The sequence below is a fragment of the Symphodus melops genome (genome assembly GCF_947650265.1).
Source record: "Symphodus melops genome assembly, chromosome: 10".
Classification (NCBI taxonomy): domain Eukaryota; kingdom Metazoa; phylum Chordata; class Actinopteri; order Labriformes; family Labridae; genus Symphodus; species Symphodus melops.
Genome location: NC_136700.1, coordinates 16,881,855 through 16,900,650, shown reverse-complemented (window position 1 = coordinate 16,900,650; position 18,796 = coordinate 16,881,855). Strand labels below are relative to the sequence as shown.

At 39.6% G+C, this 18,796-nt stretch overlaps 1 protein-coding gene across 1 annotated transcript in view; it reads left to right on the top strand.

Moving 5' to 3' along the window:
* Nucleotides 1–18,796, top strand: part of bace2 (beta-secretase 2) — a 168,000-nt gene that overhangs the window by 744 nt on the left and 148,460 nt on the right. The window lies entirely within an intron of this gene.

Sequence of the window (18,796 nt, the reverse complement as noted above, 5' to 3'; positions counted from 1 at the left end):
AGATACAAGTGAGAAGGTGGACAGGTGAATACAAAGGAAGTACAAATAGGATAAGAGAGAATAGGTGAAACTGAGGATGTGGCAGCCAAGACAGTCTGAGGGCAACCAGTGGATAGAATAAACATGCACATGAATGTGCCTGTGGAATTAGAAATTTGGATGTAGAGTTGGAGCAGAGAGACACTGCTCCTTAAGCACGACAGCTGCCTTGGCTGTACCGATTTTGCTTAGGCAAAATGCAGCTGCAGAGCTGCAATTGTAATTTTCTTTTGTTGATCTCTGCAAAATTTTAATTATTTAAAAAGTACACATTTTTTGACACACTGCTCAAAAAATGCAGTGTTAAAAAGTCATGACCACTTGGGTCCTGTTTTGAAGCTTTGGGCTCATTTTTTAATGTTTGGGATCTTAACAGAAAAGTTCAGTGCTCAGTTGAGGTAAAGTCATTGTCTCTCAACCGGAAGGTCAAGGGTTCGATCCCTAGCTCCTGCAGCAACATGTCAGATGTGTCCAAGACACTTGTCTCTGATTTGCTCCTGCTGCTAAGTGAGCGGTGTATGAATATGAATGGGATGAGTTACTTCTGATTGTCTCACTATAGCAAACTCTGCCATCAGTAAAAGAAAAGAATTAAGCTTCAAGTCCATTTACCAGTCACATCTGTGATGCAGCAAGAACTGATTTAAAATTAGTATTAGTATTCAAGAGTACGAAAGGATATTGGCGAGTGAAGTTATAGATATGGAGATATATTTGACTGAAATTACAATTGAATTCACATCTTAAAATTGCAAGAATAAGTGTGAAACTCTGCAAGTCAGGGATTTTAGGTTTTTGTTTAGAGGTAAACCCTGAGCAAAAACTGGCACTGGTACAAGTCACAAAAAGAGTTTATATACAAAAAAAGATCAGGCAGTGAAGGCAGGGAGCTTGCTGGCCTCAAGAGCTACAACTGGAGAAGAGAGGAGGAGCCCTCTGAGATGACACCAGGGCTAAGAGCACAAAAACTTAGGCACTGAAGACACAAGGAGCGGAGAACGGAGAAATACAGGCAAGACGATATAGAGCACACTACACTGTAGGTTAATTACTTCAAAAAATGCTAACGTAAAGAATGGAACCGAATTATCTGGCAGAGTAGTGGGTTGATGAGTAGAGTGGAAACAGGTGTGACTCATCTGCTGATGAAGAAGTCAGAACAAACTCAAAACAAAATCATCACAGATAAGGATAAAATCTGTTTTCAGACGCATCATATGCAGTAGGAGAACAGATGTTTAACTGGATAAATACAGTGTTTGTGGGAAGTTGTATTTGCCTATTACTCATTAGTCTCTTTATCAAGGGGTCACATTTTGCAGCAGGATACCTCCTGCTCTACATCAAATTTCGCGAAGGCAAAGAAGATCAATGTGCTCCAGGACTGGCCAGCCCAGTCACCAGACATGAACCTCATTGAGCATGTCTCGGGTAGAATGAAAGAGGAAGCATGAAAGACCAAACCAAAGAATGTTGATGAACTCCAGGGGGCATGTAAGACTGCATTCTTTGCTATTCATGATGACTTCATCAATAAATTGCGTTAATTATTGTCGAAGATATGGATTTCACAGCACCAGTACTTAATTCACTGATGTTATGCAACATATTTTTGTATTTGAAGTAAATGATTTGTTTAATTTTCACATTACTCTCTGTAGGTGACACAACTTTTGTCTTGCCAAAATCTGATTAAATCTCATTAAATGATCAATCTTACTTCAGTGAAGCAAATTTATTTTAGTATATTGAGCATCATTTGGGAGGGTTTTAGCTTTCATATGAGACATTTCTAAAACCAATTGATTATTTAAAAGTGAGGTTATAAGCTTTTCTTTCTGCAAAATGGATAAGAGACAAGGACTGTACAAGCAGCCGAAATGGGCTTCCTCCGTAGGGTGGCTGGGTGCATACTTAGAAGATGGGTGAGTAGCTTGGTCACCAGGGAGGAGCTCGGAGTACAGCCGCTACTCCTTCACATCGAGAGGAGTCAGTTGAGGTGGTTTGGGCATCTGCTCCAGATGCCCCCTGGATGCCTCCCTAGGGAGATGTTCCGGGCATGTCCCTCCGGGAGGAAAATCACAAGCATATCCCTGATTTAATAGGCTATCCCAAATTACATTCCTTACAGCTATATTAACATTACTAGAAAAACAAGATTTATTATTACTTGCTGAGATCTTAAAAATAATACGGGGGACAATCTACTAAGACATGTTTGTCATCGAAAGCTATAGTAACTGTCTTCTTTTTGTTTATGTACTGGTTACACACATCTGGGGAAGGGCAGAAGCAGCCTGAAATTGCAGCTCACCCTCCCCAAGTTGATTCTGAAATAGCATAACACTTAAGATAAATCACTCTCCTCTGCAGTTACAATCACATTGTAGCTCGCATTTACTGCATGGCAAATGTACATGCCTGGACTGATTTGTACCTTGTACGTGACTTTGCATAAAATTGCTGATGTCCCCTGCAGCACAGAGTGACTGTGAATTATACTTTGCACTTAGATCCTGATGTTCAGACTGTGGGTTCTGTGAAACTCTGTAAGCTGTTCAGGCAAATATCTGTGCATCTCTGCTCTTCTCAATGGAGATCCTAACACATTCAAATAAAGGGAAAGAGCTCTGAAACTTAGACTTACTTTTTTAAAAACATATTTGGAATAACCTGGTCCAATATCAATTCATGGCGATTAATCAGGCAGATCAGAAGCATCGCTGCCATTTATTTTTGATCTATATTATAGCAAATTGATATAATGATGGAACTTGTGTGCATTATTTTCAAAACTTTAGAGAACATCTTCATTCTTCAACATTCTTCTTCTACTGTAGTTCACTTTATTTGTGTGCTTCAGATTACATAAATGAACTGATCACACAACTATAGTTATAACTCAGTAAAAACTGCATCAAAATCGCATTCATATCCAGTATTTTATTGTATTAATAATCATTATTATTAGCAAATATGTACTCTTATACAGCAAAAGGTTGAAAACGCACTTAAACACCTGAACACTACGTTTTGATCTATAACTAAAGAGGAGTACATGTGTATAAACTGTGGAATATTGTATATTGAGACGAAAAATTACATATTTGATTTTTTTGTTTTTGTCAACAACTGATTAGATGCCTAACACTGAGGAATAAGTGAAATACTCTGACCACAAAAAGAAAACAAAAAAATAGAACATGTATAAAAAGCCATATATTGTCTATTTCTAGCTTGTCAATGGATTATTTTACTATAAATAAATAATTTTGCCAGCCTGATAACCTGCTTGCGAAGATTTTCTTCTTTAGACAGACAGAGATAAATGCAAGCATCCCTTCTCATAGAAAGGGTGTTAACCTTTAAACAAGCATAATAACGCCAATACAGGAATAGAGTGCTGTGTTACCTGTTCCGTCTGTAGATGGCACTAACGAGCTGTATATTGAGCTGTATTATGCAGTTGTAGAGCGCAGGGGCATGGTGAAGCCTGTTGTAGCCGTCTAATAAAGATGTCATCCTCCAACATGCTTTGCTCTTTGTTGTCTTTCACCTAAGAGATATTACATCCCAATAATTAAAAAGAATAAAACTTTTTAAATTAAAGCCTTTAATTCTCTGACTTTTTTTGTTATATGTATTATAAAAGGGATAAGCCAAGCCTTATGCCAGCAAATGTCGTATATGAGAGTTCCAAAAGGTTCTTTCGACGAGGTAATATTTTTCTGTCATTATAATACATATATTTGTTGGTGCATCTTTAAAATTGATGCAATTTTAACTGCATAAACAACGCCTAAAGTTCTAGGAATCTCATCTTGCTCTTCATAACACAATGACAGAGGTAGTAAAATAATTATTTCTTTTGATTACATCATTAGTCAGACGCTGACATTTGGCTTTATATAAGGGAGAGGCGTATGATACTTCAAGGAGCTTGATGGTGACTTAGGAGACACATTTGCCCAAGGCACTCCTATTGGTTTATTTGTGACGTGATGAGACGGAGGAGTTGGGCTTAACGCTTTATAAAGAGAGTCTATTCGTGGCGAGCCACTGTACTCAAGACTACTGTTGCTGAAACGTATCGTTCCGAAATTTGTGAAACTGAGGCCGCCGACAAACCGAGACACTAGCGTCCATCATGAGCGAGGTAAGATTGTTTTTATTTTTTAAAACACAACAACGTCCACAGTAGCCGAAGTGCGCACGTATCGCGCGCTCAGGCGTAAATTAGCCGTTTCTGCTTTTCTTTTATCTGATGAGATTTATCATCCGACATGATACTTGATTTATAATCATTTAAGAGTCTGTAGTCACAACTACTATGTATCGTTGCGCTGAACAGCATCGGTGTGGGAAACACCAGGACGCACAATGTGCTGTGGGCAACCCCCCTGAAGCGGTACCAGTAATTTACGACCGATAACGGTATGCTATTTGGTTTCACTGTAATGGTTTAGACGTATTTCACAGTTAGTCATAATTTGAAGTTGGTGGTCTGACAAAAAAAGTGACGCATGATGGGAAACAATATGGCATTTCGTTTCAGTATATATATTCAATTCTTGCATGCCTTATTATGGTAAAAGTAGTTTAAAGCCCAATATTTTGTTGGTTTGTAATTAATAGGTTGTATGTTGTTGAGTAGCTTAATAAATGTGATTAGTTCAGAAGTAGCTGTGGTGGTGCAGGTGGATGTCACCTTACCTCTTACTCATTATTTTTAAAAGTTTAGTGGTGGGTTCCACTTTGGCTAAATATCATTGGACTATTCTTCTTTACAAAAATATGTGAGTCCAGTATTTGTTTTCACTCATTGGGGGAATATAATGCATGTAATTTAAATGATAGCCATTAGATTCAATTCAATGTTATTGTCATTGTGCATAGTACAAGTAGACCTAGAGACAAGGAACTGTAGTTGGTGTTCTAGCCAGTAGTGGATGATAAAGATTCTAGTAGTGTTCATGATTGATGATCATGTCTGATCTTTATTACTTCTCGTCCATGTAAATGTTTTACTAATACTTTGGCCTATAAGTGAAGTCATAATCAAATGCGTAATCTAAGTGACAACATGAATTCAACCAACAGATATGAATGACTTTGTCATTTATAGGCTGACACTCAAATTCTTTTTTTAAAATTCCTGTTTATATGTGGACTATATGTGGGAAAAATGGGCATAGAAGTGCCCACAGAGAATAAGTTAGACGTCTGAGCAATTAAGTTTTATTTGTCTCTACAGAAGGTGGAAAAAGGGCAGTAAATCTCAGACCTGGTACTCAGGTAAACTCAGTCAAACAGATAGACCTGCTACATACAACATTATCAACAACACATAGCTTCCTCAATTAAAGATGACTTTAACAGCAGCCGATGATTTTCCTGCTGAGTTGATTATTCAGAGTTGTTCTGAATCAAAATCATCAATTTATCCATTGTCCAAACTTGTCTTTACGCAGTATGCAAGGCAGAACCGCACAGCACGTTCTGGATGAATGAGTCTCGCAGTGGTCAGCACTGCAGTGCTCCCTCCCTCATTCCCACCACACTGCTTTTTCTCTCCACCTCCCTTTTTCTCTACCTTGTGTTCTCCAACCTGCATAAAATGTGAACAATACTTAACACTGATACATTGTTTGCCTTTCCCTACAGTGAAGGTGGTAGCTGGCTTGTCTGCGAGGGTGGGGGGTGTTCAAAATATGGATAACAATTTACAGTCACCCCTGTACTTGATTACTTGAATTACCTAATGAATGAGGACTTGAGTACTTACATTTAATTATTTTTATCATAAAAAAAAGCTTGTGTCGGACACAGACCTCCCGGACAGGAATTGTAGACTTTATGACTGTAAAACAACTTAAAGATTCAATACTTAAAGATACATATAAATAAATAGCCAACAAGAGTAAGTGATTGTCAAGTCACTGCAGCAGCAGGTCTTCGTACTGTGTTGATTAACACTCTGAACAGCCTCGTTGCTGTTTTTCTCAGTGATGGTAGCTGTACTCTGGCTGGACAAACACCCTCAGCTCTCTGAAGCCTTCTCCTTCCATAAAACTTAATGGTGTTTCAAATATTTTTTATTAGAAGCAAAGAACAAAACAAGTGTGCAGGCCAGACAAGACTTATGCTTTATTTTTGTTTTACAGTGCTCCATAGAAGCTAACAGAAATAACTAAAAAACAAACAGTCAGTAAGTTAAATGAATGGATGAATTTAATAAAAAAATAAAATAAAAAAATAAACCATCAGCAAAAAAAAAGAGGCAAAGTGAAATTAAGAATAAACAACAAAATACACAAATAAATAAATAAACAATCCGTTGTAATTCAAAGTGATCTTGCTGCCTTAAAAACAAAATACCAATACAAAAGTCAAAAACCCTCCCCACACCTCCCATCCCTGACTGCTAAATTAAATATCCCCAAGATAGGAGAGTAGAGGTTGCCAGATTTGTTCAAAAGCATTCATATTGACATTAATGGCATATCTTATTTGTTCAAGGTGCAGTGTATTTGTAAGCTCTGTGAGCCACATTTTTAATACAGGAGTATCTTTACCCTTCCAAAGCTGCAGGATAAGTTTCTTTGCAATGACTAGTGCATACGATATAAAGCTTTTTTGAGCACATTGTAGGTCCTTTGTTTCTTTGGAAGTCCCAAAAATAATCACTGTTGGACTTGGGTCAATCTTAACTTTCAGAACATTCGACAGATAGGTAAAAATGTCACACCAAAAACCTTGAAGCTTTGGACAAAGTACAAAACTATGTAGCAAACTGCCACTTTATACCATGCATTTTTCACAAAGGGGTGAGCAATCTGGATAGATTTTATGAATTTTCTCTCTTGAGTAGTGTAGCCTGTGTACAATTTTGTATTGGATCAGGCAATGGCGGGGATTTATAGAAACTGTGTTTATATTGTGTAAAGCCTTCTGCCAAATGTCATCAGACAAATGGGTCCCAAGTTCCTTTTCCCACTCTTCTTTAATCAAACCAGTGGAAGGGGTACTCATCTCCTGTAGTGAAATTCTTTGTTCAGGCCCCGGACAGTCACTTAAGCATTTGTCTAAAGTATCAGGCTTGGCCCTTTCAAATTGTGGCAGAAGTGAATGAACATAGTTTCGTAGTTGGAGATATCTAAAAAGATTGAATGAAGATATCATTTGAATACAGGTCTTTCAATGTACAGATTCCCAATTCTCTCCACAAATGAAAGCCCCATCAACACAGGATGGAAGGAAAGAGGGGTTCGATGAAATTGGTATACAGAGTGACAGTGTTTTAAGTTTAAATTGTTTAATTATCTGTTCCCAAATTCGTACAGTGCTGTGGATCACTAGGTTATGATTATAGTGAGCCCTTGTTAAAGGGGTAGGTGACAGTAGTACTGCGCCAATAGAATAAGGGAGGCAATCCTCCCGCTCCATTTGTAGTCCTTTAGGGAGTACCGCTGAATCATCCAGCAAAAGAGATATTATTCTTAAATTTGTTGCCCAGTAATAATACATAAAGTTAGGTAATGTCAAGCCTCCAAGAGATGTTCTTTTTTTATTCTGTGTGATTTGTAATTCCATATAAATGGCATAATAATGGCATCCATCTTTTTGAAAAAGGATTTGGGCAGAAAAACTGGTAAATTTTGAAGCAGGTACAAATATTGTGGGAGAAATCTTTATTGAGTTCACCCTTCCTATCAGTGAAATAGGAAGTGTCCTCCAGAATTGAATATTGTTTTTAAGCTTCTCTAAAAGAGGAAGAAAATTTTCTTTCACAAGACCACTATATTTTTTTGTTATTCCAATGCCCAGATAGGTGATCTTTTCGGAAGCCACTTTAAATGGGAGAGATGCAAGCCACTCATAACTTTCTAATTTAATGGGTAATAATTCACTTTTCCCCCAGTTGATCCTGTAACCTGCAAAAGTTCCAAACTTATCAATAACAGAAAGAATTGCTGAGATAGAAGTTTGTGGTTGTGTTACATACAATAAAATGTCATCAGCATAAAGTGATATAGTATTATTAGTGTATGCTGTGTCATAGCCATGTATATCAGGGTGAGTGCGAATGGTCTCTGCCAGGGGTTCTAGAGCTAGAGCGAACAGTAATGGGCTGAGAACACATCCTTGTCTGGTTCCTCTGCAAAGCTTAAACTGGGTGGATAGTGTTTGATTCATAAGTATTCTGGCAGTGAGGTTCTTATACAATAATTTTATCCACGAAATAAAATCTTGTCCCAATTGAAACTTTTCTAAAACTGCAAAGAGATATGGCCATTTGACTTGGTCGAATGCTTTTTCGGCATCTAAACTAAGTATTATTAAATCCTGTTGTATCTTAGAAGAGTAAATGACATTGAATAAACGTCTAAGATTGTTGAAAGAACTTCTGTCTGGTACGAAGCCCGTCTGATCTGAAATTATGAGTTTACTCATCACTGTACTAAGTCGTTTTGGTAGTATTTTTGCCAGGATTTTTTGGTCTGAGTTTAATAAAGACTTAAGAAAGATTTTCAGTTGTATAAATAAGAACTTTGATGTAGCATTGTCAGTAAAAGGCGTGGAGATAGGACCCATTTCACAAGGTTAAAGAGTCAATTAATAAGTGTGCCTTGCTTTTGTTAGATAATTCACTGATTGTTCCACATCTGACCTATTGCATTGAAGCATGGGGGAGTGCGTATAAGACTTAAATTGATCCAGGAGAACGCAACATTTGCGTCGTAAATGGAAGTGGATACAGGGATCACAGAAATCCAATATTCATACAATTAAAAATTCTAAAATTCAGTGGATTAGTAGAATATAGCCTTCTCAAAATAATGTACAAAGCTCACCAGAATACGTTAACTGAAAATTTGCAAAACAGATTTGTTAAGAGAAAACGTAGCTACAAATTCAGAGGAACTGAAGTCTTTCTGAAACCAGAGTTTAGAACAAAACCAAAGATGCATCTCAATTCAAGGTGTCAGTCTGTGGAACAATCTAAATAATGAAATTAAAACTTCTAAATCACTTTTTATTTTTAAGGAATGTGTAAAAGTGCTATTAACAGAAGAATATGATGCTGCTATTTAGCGGAAGAAAATAATTTTATATGATTTTATACTTGTTCTGCAAAGTTGAAGTGTTGTAGGCACACCTCATTGGAATGCTGACAAGGGGCAGACATTATAAGTTTATCTTCTGCTCCCTTTCATTTCTTTCTCCAAAGAATGAAATAAAAAATTAAATGAAAGAGCAACAACATAACCTGCTCACTAATCCCCCCACCCCATTCTCCACTCTATCTGAACTGCTGAGTGGGCTTTTCCAAGTCAGCAGTATCAGCCATCAAACATAGAAGTGACACATCACCGACCACAGACAGCCTCTCAAATCCTCAATACGTCTATCTGAACTGCTGAGCGGGCATCTGGCAAGCCAGCAGTATCAGGCCTTCTTTAACCACAAGTAAGTTTATCAACGAAACGTCGCTGAAGGAGGATGCCCAGCTGACGACCCTGAGGTTGTTATCAACCCTCTCCCTCACTTAGATCCATGATCAACCTTCCAGGAGGGGGGGGGGGGGGGTGAACAAGGTATGCAGTCAGCTCTAGGCTTGACTCAGTGAAGAGGATGTCCCCTACCTTGCATAATCCCATGAGCTGCACCATTTAAACAACTCGGTAATTCTCATGATTGGGCATGGGACATAAGCTTAGGTTTGATCACCCAGTAGCTGGCCACCTTTGATGAGGGTGTTGAGTGTTAAAAGGACGAAACACACTACCTTTTTTTTTAAAACTCTTTTTATCCCCGTGGGGCAATTAGTGCACCAAGCGTTCGACCACAGGAGCAGTGAACTGCATACACCCTGACAGAGAGGGGGAGCAATTCAGGGTTAAGTGTCTTGCCCAAGGACACATCGGACATGTTGCTCGCAGGAGCTGGGGATTGAACCCTCGACCTTCTGGTTGAGAGATGATGACTCTACCCACTGAGCCACAGCCGCCCCAAATGATACTGATGATGTGTCCCGTGTCTCATGATTCTTAGGAGTCCCTGAATTTCTCCTATGGGTGCCTGAACCTTTCCTAATGTAGTCCCTGACTCTTTCCTGTGGGTTCCCTGAACCTTTCCTTATGAGTCTCTGACTCTTTCTTATGGGTCCCTGACCCTTTCCTTATGAATCCCTGACTCCTATCCTACAGGGGCCAAATGCATGACCTACTATTGTTTCTTACCCTTTTGATAATTTGAGTCCCTTACTATCTTTAGTCGAAGTATCTGTTTGTCTGCCTGTAAAGCACTTTAGTCAGCTGAAGCTGTTGTAAATTTGCTATATAAACTTCATTTGACTTGACTCAATGTTTGCTTGGATGATCTGTCTCCCCTCTTTTGGTGTTGAAAGTCCTAAACACCCCCTGATTCAAAGGTAGACCACTGATGATGTGTCCCAAGATTTACATCGTTCCCACATCTGAGATACAGCTCTCACCCCACTCTCAACATCAAGGCAAACCTCATGTGTATACCACCCATTGACACAATGGACAGTTTGCCATCATGTCCCGAGTTTGATGATTCTGACAATAGTCGTTACAAAATCATTGCTGTAGTACACTGCTTCGCTAATTATGTTCATATGGAAGCACAAGTGTTAAAGTGAAGAGTTTGATCATCTTCAATATCAGGGTCTGACAATTTTTCTCGTCAGCATTGTCCCTTCAGGAACCCTGGCTGCTAAAGAAGGGATGACGAGTGCAGTTTATGCCTTCAGTACACCAGGTTGACTGTAGAAAGGTCCCAACATTGCTAGTCAAAGGAATTCAGCTGATGCTTATTACAAGCAAATGAGCTGAATCACTCCACCTTCCTCAAGGCTCTGCTGAGGACAAAACATCTCCAATGTTTATTTGTAGGTAGCATCAGACACCAACCTCATTCTCACATATATGCTGTTATGGGCATTAACACTTGGTGTTTTGATAGGAACTGGCATAAGTCCTGTAAAATACACAGTATTCATACTCCTGAATAGAGAAAAAGGACTAGGAAAAGCATTAGCTATAGGGTTGAGGGTTCAATCCCCAGCTCCTGCAAGCAACATTTGTCTTTGGGCAAGACACTTAACCCCCCAATTGCTCCCCCTGCTGCGTCAGGTTTGTATGGGTGTGTATGAATGGGATTAGTTAAATCTCTCAAATTGCTTAATTCTGATGGTCAATTTACATCTGCCATCAGTGTGTGAATGGTGTGACATGTGGTTTAAAGGCATTTTGAGTAGTCAGAAGACTAGAAAAGCACTATATACAAGCTCAATTCCACTTACCATTTAATAGTTCTCAAATGGTGCCCCATGCTGCAGAGGTAAAACTTATGATATGTTTAAACTTTAAGTTTCAAACCAAGAACAAAGCCGTTGTCAGTTGTGATTTTTGGTAATAACTGACCTCTGTTATGCACCAAGAAAAAACACCCTCTTCCTCTTAAAACCAGACATGTACTGGCTGCCCAATACAAGAAAGGGAATACAAAAATGTGCAGAAGGGAATTATTGACCCAGCACTGATTTGACAATGTTTCAGTACGCCCTGAAGCCTTTATGACAGTATGGTTTATGTAACTGTAACCAATGGAGCTCATACAGATAAGTGGTACACATACATATTTAAAAGCACACAGACAGACACACACTTCCTTCACTCCCACTGCCTGCCCTATCTCACCAAGGGGATGAGCAGGCTGCTATGTGAGAAGCTGTAGATGCAGAAGAAGAGTGAGGTTAGAGGATCAAAAGGCAAACTGTTTTACTGAGCTGACTTTCAGCAGAGCAGCATCCTCCATATGATGAATGTTGCCTCACACCCAGACAATTAATGACACCAATGTGTCACTATTTACATAAATCAGTATCAGTGAAAAAACAAGTCCTGTATCTAGTGCTGTGCATCTGACAGTGCTGCACAATGTCAGTAGGCTACATCATACAGTATATAGGACTATGTACCTTTTCTTGTGGTTTTACTGCCTTTTCAATAAAATGAATGAACTAAGTTATGGAACTCACTGCCAGACCACTTGAAATGTATTTGTCACATAAAAAAAAAAAAAAAGGCTAATTCAGCAACAATCTTGTGCTCATATATTTAGTTTTTACATGGTGGTCTCTGTATATTTTACAGTATATTGTATTTTACATTGTGTTCTCTCTGTATTATTTTCTTACTTCCATTTTTCATTTTCTAATTTTTCAACGTTAATCTTTATTATTATTTTTAACTATTTTTAATAATGTTAACCTGTATTGTTATTTCTTAATTAAAAGCCCTACTAGGACAAGTGTTGTGAATTAGCTTTGGCTAAAAACACTATAATGCATACATCAGATGACTGCTCGAGCTTATCTATGTTTTTGTATCTGTCCCTATTCAAATAAACATTTAAATCAATACTATTTGTCTCTATTTTGCAAGCAGAGGGTTAGCTTATTGTAGAGACTGAAAGAAGATGGGAATAAAACCTGCCCAACAGCAAACTGGTGGACTACTCAACTCACCACACTTTCCACACATCTGTACACAAACCAAAGACTTGCGCAGAATTGCTTAATCATCATTCTTAGAGTTTGATATTACAGAATTAAAATCAAGATGAATGAGGGTATTTGTGGTCTTAACAAGACAAGTAGCATATAAACATTTATTCAAAATTTTGAACAGGGGAAGGAAAGCTGTTTCAGTCTTCAAGTTTCACTTAATGAACTTGCAGCTGGCTGTATTTTGACATTCATTATTATGACATGAGAGTTGTACTGGTTTTTCATGCGTGAAGATAAGTCAAAGCAGTTAAATCATGAACTCCTTAGTTTGGTCGTTAATTTCACCATTATACAAGGCCAGACAGACTAGTTTAAAGGTCCCATACTATGCACTTTTTGTAGTTTATATACAGTTCACAATCACTTATGTTAAAAAAAAGTGTCTCTTTTCATATACTACTGCTCCATGCAGCCATTCTGATCTGCCTGTGTTTGCAATCCCCTACGATCAGGGTCAGATGTCACTCCCCTTTTACTATATTGGGAATAAAACTACTGTTGCTCGGAGTGGAGCAGAAGCACCAGTAATAGCCGGTTTTCAATGGAAAGAAGTAACAAACACCACAATCAAGCATGTTTCTATGTTGGAGGTATTTATTTTGGAGCCTTTTCAAATGTAATACGTGCCCATTTGGTTGTTTCATTATTTTACATTTAGGCTAAGTGTGCAGCAAGATGCTATATGATATATCACACTCCTCAGCCTCCCTGGGAAAGTCTATTCCAGGGTACTGGAGAGGAGGATCCGGCTGTTAGTCGAACCTCGGATTCAAGAGGAACAATGCGGTTTTCGTCCTGGCCGTGGAACACTGGACCAGCTCTACACTCTCGAAGGTTTATGGGAGTTTGCCCAACCAGTCCACATGTGCTTTGTGGATTTGGAGAAGGCATTTGACCGTGTCCCTCGCGGCACCCTGTGGGGGGTGCTCCGTGAGTATGGGGTTCGGGGCCCTTTGCTAAGGGCGGTCCGGTCCTTGTACGACCGGAGCAGGAGTATGGTTCGTACCGGTAGTAAGTCGGACCTGTTCCCGGTGCGCGTTGGCCTCCGGCAGGGCTGCCCTTTGTCACCGGTTCTGTTCATTACTTTTATGGACAGAATTTCTAGGTGCAGCCAGGGGCCGGAGGGGGTCCGGTTCGGGGACCACAGGATCTCATCTCTGCTTTTTGCGGATGATGTGGTCTTGTTGGCTCCATCGAACCCGGACCTTCAGCGCGCACTGGGGCTGTTCGCTACCGAGTGTGAGGCGGCTGGGATGAGGATCAGCACCTCTAAATCTGAGGCCATGGTTCTCGACCGGAAAAAGGTGGCTTGCCCCCTTCGGGTCGGTGGGGAGTCCTTGCCCCAGGTGGATGAGTTTAAGTATCTCGGGGTCTTGTTCATGAGTTGGGGGAAGATGGAGCGTGAGATCGACAGACGGATCGTTGCGGCGTCTGCAGTCATGCTGTCGCTGTATCGGTCCGTCGTGGTGAAGAAGGAGCTAAGCCGAAAGGCGAAGCTCTCGATTTACCGGTCGATCTTCGTTCCTACCCTCACCTGTGGTCATGAGCTTTGGGTCATGACCGAAAGAACGAGATCTCGGATACAAGTGTTGTGTTTTTGTGTCGCATACATATCTGTTACAGTACATTTGATCCAGAAGGTATTATGTTCTGTTGAATTAATCACAGATTTAAGTCACAGATTCTATATAATTTTCTAAGAGCAGTAAGGCTGGATTACACAACAATGAACTGAACACAAACTACAAAAGTGGCGTTGCTCAGAGCAGACTTTTGCGTTTTCAACCTTGATGGGGACAGAAAAGATGGGAACACGACTCTGGAGTGTTTTTAAGATTTCCACTCAGAAGGGTGGGTTACTTTTTTTTGCGTTTTTAAAGGGATACTTCACCCATTGAAACATGAATCTGTAGTGACATTGGGTCATAAATGTAGTAGAAATGTGCAATATTTTTTTTATTTGGTGCCTTCTTGTCCGAAAAAAGCAGAAAATCTATTTTAAACTGGTTTGAATCAAATACTACAACTCCCAGAATGCACAGCGCCGCAGGCCACTCCCACTGAGCACCAGGTTGACAACGCCCATTTGAGCGAGCCTTCAGACTACAAGCTATAAACTAACTTGTTTGCAGATCCAGTAAGACTTCTGAATGTACTTTGTTTTTCTTTCGAAATGATGAATTATTGCTTTGTACCGGGTTGTTTCATCTGAACAAGGACAAGAAGTAAGTTCAAGTTCTCAAAACAAGTTCTCTCTTGATTCAGCTTTGACAAATATTAGACACTTAATATAATCAGCCTGCTCATTATTATACGTGTGTGTAACGTATCTCTGATTGCTCCATTGCACGTGCATTTAGTGTGCACTATAACTGAAGTTTATAATGCAGCAATGTTTCACTGAGTCTGGGTGAAGATATTCACAAACTACAGACTAAGACTACAGCGACTGTGAGTTGACATTGCTATCGTTATGTTAGCTGCAGATACAGTGTGAGTGAATGGAGAAACCATTTAACTGGATCACGTGTTCCTGACTCTGGCCGTATGGATCAGGGATCAACTGTGTGCTGATGCACTTTGAGTTAAAAGGGTTGGGTTGCGCACTCGTGTGTACAGCATGTGTGTGAGTTTGCACTGTGTTTTGTCTGTGACAGGTTTGAAATAAAATAAGGACAGAGCTTTAACTCAGTATGATGCTTTACTGTAGAACAACAAATTACATATGCTGTATATCACTGCGCCAAAGTAATCAAGCATGACGTGTGCTGTAAGGCACAAGGGGTGCTACAACTCACGAATAAACAGTCTATACTCAGTCTATACAATTCTTCCCCTTTCAAATTGAATGGATAATACAACTGATTGTATACAAAACAATCCATTCAAATATGAAAATCATATCAAGACCATATACAAAAGCTATATTTGCTCAACACCTTTGTGTATATCAATTCTAACATTTCATAACTCAAAACAACATATGAGAACACATGGGCACAGTCATCAATGGTCCAGTCTCTTGAGGGGCACTTTGTGCCTTTCAGGGTACTAGATTCTTTTCTGAAGTGGTTGACTTCATCTGTATCACCTCCAGCCACTTGGAATGAGAGTCAAAGGCAATTAGGAACATGGAGTTCATAAATGGTTCTGCAAAGTCAATATACACTTGTTGCCATGGCGCTGACAGACATTCGCAAGGGTGAAGGGATGCCTGTGGTGGTGCATTTTGGACTATGTGGCAGCCTGAGCTGCCTTTAGTGATGTCCTCAAGTTGTTTGTCTATACCTGGCCACCCAACATAGCTTCGAGCTAGACTCTTCATCTTACTCTACCAAGGTGTCCTTCATGGAGAGTCTCTAACACACTGCCTCAAAGTTTTGAGAGAACTACGACAAGGGAGCCGCACATCAGGTTCCCTGACAAAAGGAGGGTTGATCTTGTCTAGCTGAAAACTGTGGGAACAGAGGGTCACCATGAGCTGGCCATACCCACATTGTTATTTCATACACTTTTGACAATGTGCGTCATTTTTTGTGTCTGTTTCTGTATGTCAGAATTTGTCACTGGCAGTTGATCCGCCACTGCTGTGTGAAACACATCTGCTGGATCTGGATAGGGGGTATTTCCTTATTCTGTTGTTAACGGGCAGGTGTGAAAAGCTGTCAGCATTGCAGTGTTTTTTGTCCCTTTGAGCTCAATGTGTTTATGAGTGAGTCCAAGGAAAAGTGCCCAACATTGTAAACAGATGGCTGACATTAGTTGGGTCCCTTTTCTGGGATTAAAAATTGATACCAGGGGTTGATGGTCTGTCACAAGAGTGAACCTTTGGCTATAAAGGTAATGGTGAAACTTTTTAATACCCTACACTAGACTGAAGGCTTTTCGATTAATCTGCGCACAATTGCATTCTGTTCTTGACTGTGATCTAGAGGTGAACGTGTTGCAGCTCAGTTTGATGGGTCGTATTGGTTCGTGACTTGTTAGCAGTTCATCTGAAGTTATCAGTCTTTTAGTCTGATTGAATGCTGTATAACATTCCTCAGACCACTCTCATTTTGCTCCTGTCTGCAGCTGCACGTTGAATAGGTTGAGCGTTGTAGCTAAGTTTGGGAGGAACTTTGATAGTAGTCAAATTTATTTTTCTCGCACGCAGGCCATACTCGCTTAACCTGGCAAGCATCTTGTTGAGATTTTCTAGGTGGTCGTCATCATTCTTGCCTGTTACAATGATGTCATTGAGATAACACTGTGTACCTGGGATTTCTTGACGCACCTAGTCTATAGCTTTTGACCAGATCGCTGGAGCAGAAGCAACACCAAAGACGAGCCTGTTGTATTGAAGCAATCCTTTATGAGTGTTGATTGTGAGGAGATTTACGTTGGATTCCTTGACCACCGTCCATTTGTAGATAGGCTTGTGCTAGGTCAGTCTTGTAAAGATGTCATCAATACTTGGCATTGGCCATGCAGCACAGGATTGATGCTGACTTTAAAGTCTCCACATATGCAAACAGCATCAGCCTTCCCTTTCTTCATGACAGGGTCAATGGGCCCAGTTACTCCATTCAAATTTGTCATTAGATTCTGCAGTTCAGCTTCCACCTTTGGACGCACCGCATATGGCACAGGACGGGCTTTGTGAAATTTTGGACTTGTGTTTTCATCCAAGTCAGATGGCAAGATGGTAATAGAAATAATGTAAACCTCATGAGTTTGGTGAATTCATCATTATTCATCCCCTCAATCTAGTTTACACAAATTTAAAACAAGATGGAAAAACCCCCAAGATGAATATTCCCCAAAACATTAGAGTCCAAAATGTACCTTCAGCCTTTTTTCTGCAATTTAGCTTGGAGAAAGAATGAAAAGAGATGGATGTTTCAAAGGAGTCTTCGTGAAAACATCCTCACTCCCCTGATGAATGCCTTATCAGACATACAGCATACGTCTCTCTGAATTTGCAATGTGCTCACAGTACAGTATATGCTCACTGAAGCTCGATATTCCACTTGAATCATACTATTGTAATGAAAGTGTACATGCCTTTCTAGCCTGCATGTTTGTGTGTGTTTACATTTTCCCCGTGAAGTATCCAAATTGAAAGCCTGAAGGCACAAACTCCGATGCAGCCACTGTGAGCGCACGCAGTATGCTACTCTGATTCTGCTTCTTGTGTGGGTGTATTTTCACATCAAGTTTCACAGGAATACACACATCTAAACACTATTTGTTGACCTTGTATCCCTCTGAGACTGTTAATGAATATTTAGATGTATTATGAGTAATTATTTGCTCTCTATCTCACTTGTCAATTTCTCATTGTTACAGTTTTATTCTACTTGATTAGTTTCTCTTATTGTTTTTCCTCTTCAGTGTGTTTTTTCCCCATTTCTTGAATATCTCCATGTGTGCTTATTTATTTGTAAATGTATTTTCATTTGGCAAACACTCTACACTCACAATCCTCACTCTGCAGATACAGTACCTGCAGAGTGAGGATTGTCCCTTCACCCCTCAGTAATGTCATTCATTGAACTGCTGTTCTTGATTTACACTTGGCGCAGCCCCAGAGCCACTCAGCCTTTATGCTCCTTTGCCCATGGGAGTTTTAGAGTTTCTCATCCCCTCTGCACTGAGCTTAGCACTGTTACTATAAACAAAATGACCTCATGACCTCTACATTAAGCCTCGTCGTGTCCTGTTCCCGACAGAGTATAACATTTAACTCATTATGGCAAAGTTTTTTTTTGGTTCTGAACAGCATTCCTATTTATGTGTATATGAACAACATATTTTTGGAATAAGTATTTTTACACTAAAAATAAAGGTTCACGTGCATGACGTGCTCTTGTGTCTTTCATGGAAACTACTTTGTCTGCACCTTCATATTTCAGATATAGATAGATAACCCATTTACCTGCACAAAAATGAAAAAGAAACCCCTACAGAGATCCAAATCTAAGTAGCCTATTGCCTCCAATAAAAAAAAATAGACATACATCATTCAAAAGCAAATGAACACTTAAAGGAATAAAAACCTTTGGGCAGACCTCTGTTACAGCTGCACAGAAGCATTTCTATGGAAAAGTACATCATTGTCTAAATGAGGTGGTGCACATTTCCATTGAGCTGATGCATACTTTAATGTGGAAG